We start from the raw sequence: 2,979 nt of genomic DNA, 5'->3' as shown, positions 1-2,979 counted from the left end.
CCCCTCCGCGCCGCCCCGCCCCGAGGCCCCGCCCCGAGGCCCCGCCCCCCCGCCCCGAGGCCCCGCCCCGAGGCCCCGCCCTCCGGCGCGCGCCCGCCTCCCCGGCCCAGACGGGCCCGCGCGCGCCTGGGGATCCTCGCTGGGAGCCCGGGGGAGGGGTGGGCCCGGCCCCCGGCCCCCGGCCCCCGACAGCCTCCTGCACCTGAGGGCTAGAGGGACGGCTTGGGCCAATCCCGCGGGGCCCCCGCGCCTCCCCAAGCCCCGCGGGGCCCGCTCTGGCGTGGGGCTGCGCCCAGGACTGGAGGGTCAGAGAGGCCAGGCCCGGAGGCCACCGAGGGCGGTGTCGGCCTCGGTTCACCTCGACTACACAAAGGCGAAAGAGCGAGCTGCTGTCAGCAGAATTCAGCAAACTGAGCAGAAATGGGCGAGGTTTACACTTGAATGAATCAAATTCTTGGACCTCAACTGTGATTCTGGGTCCAAGCCCAGGGGTGTGATGAAAACCCACTTTGCAAGCGAAAGCTTGGGGGCGCGCCCTGCCCCGCCCTACCTCGGGTTGAGAGGAGAGCCGCTTACAGGTCTTCTTGGACACAGAACCCACAGGGTCCTCCTCCACTGGCGCCCGCCTGGCGGCCCCCAGGTGCCTCTGGACGCGCCTGCCCTGGCCCCGTGGGCTGCGAGGCGAACCCAGGTGCGACTTGTGTGAATCGGGCACCGCAGTTCACACCTGCGCACGTGCCCGACGGCACGCCGTAATTGAGGGTTAGGCCTCGCCCTGGGGACCTGAAGCTTTATCAGGAGACTCACCGGTTGCCCCCTGGGGCCCGCAGCCTGGGGAATCCCAGGTAGTGACTGCGGGCACGGCAAGGGGAGCGCGCCATGGCTCACCTGTCATTAACGCTGCTCTGGCCACTGCTTAATCTAAGACCGCGGTTTGCCAAATACCAAGCCATCAATGTCCCCTCCAGACCATCCAGTTAACACTCAACACCTGGGAACCTTCTCCTCCTCACTCCCTCCTCTCCCTTATCTCCTGTAATTCAAGCCCACCGCATTTCTTGACAAATCCCCTTTCTTTTCACCATTTGCAATGTGCACACCTTGATCAGACCTTACTCCTGGCCCGTACAGTGGCTTCTAAGGGCCTCTTTCACTTATCAGGCTGGAAAGTTAACTTTCCCAAGGCCTGCCTTTGACCATGATAGTTCGCTGTGAACACCTTCCCCCAGCCCCCACCTACAGGATAAAAGGCAGTCCTCAGTCTACCGCTCCAAGCCCTTAGTTCCAAAAGTTCTGTGTCCTGTGAAACTCACCACTGGAAGCACAAAGATCCTCTCCAAAAGTCCCATATTTGCTAGGCTCCCATTTCCCTGTGCCTCGAACCTCAGGCCTCCGAAACTTTTCCACCAAAGCATCAGCACACATTCTTAAAGCCTCTCTCCTTTACTTATCTGAATGCAAACACGGAAACACGAGAGTCCTCTCAAGTGTTAGCTACTTGTCTTTCATACCTTGGCTACCTACCTCCGAGTCGGGAAGAAAACCCAGGCCTCCTTGCTCACATTATTCCGCCCATGTCACTTCTCCTTCCTCCAGCAAACCACCAGATCCCTTTCGAAGGAAGCTGCTGAACGTGGCCCCGACTGCTCTTCTGGTTCCGGTCACCAGGGCACTTCTAGCACCAGTCTTCTTCTGGGTAGCTCCCCATTCCCTGTTCACTGAAGATTCTGGCTCCTGGCCACGTCTTCCCTGTTTTCATTCCCAGCACCTTCAGCATCCAGGCTGATGACCCGTGTCCTGTCCCCCAGTGACTCCCTCCCCAAGGGAAACTCCAGAGCTTGTCGTAACTGGACATCACAGTGTCTCCAAAATCTGCATTAAGGGCACCCCACCCTGCCCGCCCTTCCGGTACGTAAAGTTCACTGGCTCAGTGTCCCCTCCTCAACACCCTTGAACCCTCAACACCCTGTTCTGCTCACACTCTCCTCGCAAGCCGCCTGGCTACGATGTTTCCCTCACCTTCCGGTTAGATCCCGTGGATTCTCACCCTATACTCACCGCCTGGCCAGGCCCTCTCACAGTGACCCCGGCCAAGCTGAGATGTGGTGGAGTCCCCACTCTGTGCACTGCTTCCAGACCTCGACCCCTCCCCTCCCCTCCCCACCCTCCTGGAGTTACCATCCCTCTCGGTTGTCAATACTTCCTGCAGAAAGTTGAAGCCAAAAACAAAAACTCCCTCATCTTCATGCCACCAAATCTACAAAGCCCCGCATGAGTCCTTTTCCCTCCAGTTACACGAAGTAAGGAAGTCTCCCCGCTCCAAGCCAAGGCAGGTCCTCCATAGCACTCCAGAGGCCGTCCATGTCAGCTAAGGGTTACCTTCTGGGACAAAAGAGGCTTTACAAGTGTAGTTACATTAAGGATCTTCGGGGGGGGCGGGGGGAGGTTATTCTGGACTGCCTCCGTTGGCCCTAGACGTCCTCATAGGAGAGGAGCAGGGTGAACTGTCAGCACCCTGCTGTGTGACCAGAGCAGAAACAGATGTGAAGATGTTCACCCCGGCCACCCGCGCCTTTGAAAATGGAGGGAGCAACAAAGAACAAAGGAAGCAGCTCCAGAAGCAGCTCTGGAAGCCAGAAAAGGCAAGAGACTGATGGTTCCCTGGAGCCTCCAGAGGGACCTTTGGCCATACTGGCAATCTGACTTTATCGGTCCAGTGACACCAATCCGGCCTTCTGCCCTCCAGGCTGTAAAAGGAGAAGCGTGTGTTGTTTTCATGACACCAGGTTCGGGGTAGTTTGTTAGAGCACCCTGGGAAGACCCATAAGCTGGCTGCCCCCGCCTCCACCCCAGGCCTGCTCCCGGCCTGGCTCCTGCTGCAACCACTCTCTCTCCTGCACGAATTCCCAACCGCTTCCCCTCTGCTGGATCATTCTCACCCACGGACAGACACACCTTAGTATTTCCTAACTTGAGAAA

The sequence above is a fragment of the Moschus berezovskii genome, chromosome 23, assembly GCF_049115385.1.
Source record: "Moschus berezovskii isolate FMDL1 chromosome 23, NW_MosBer_1.0, whole genome shotgun sequence".
NCBI classification, from domain to species: domain Eukaryota; kingdom Metazoa; phylum Chordata; class Mammalia; order Artiodactyla; family Moschidae; genus Moschus; species Moschus berezovskii.
This window is presented reverse-complemented; position numbering follows the sequence as displayed.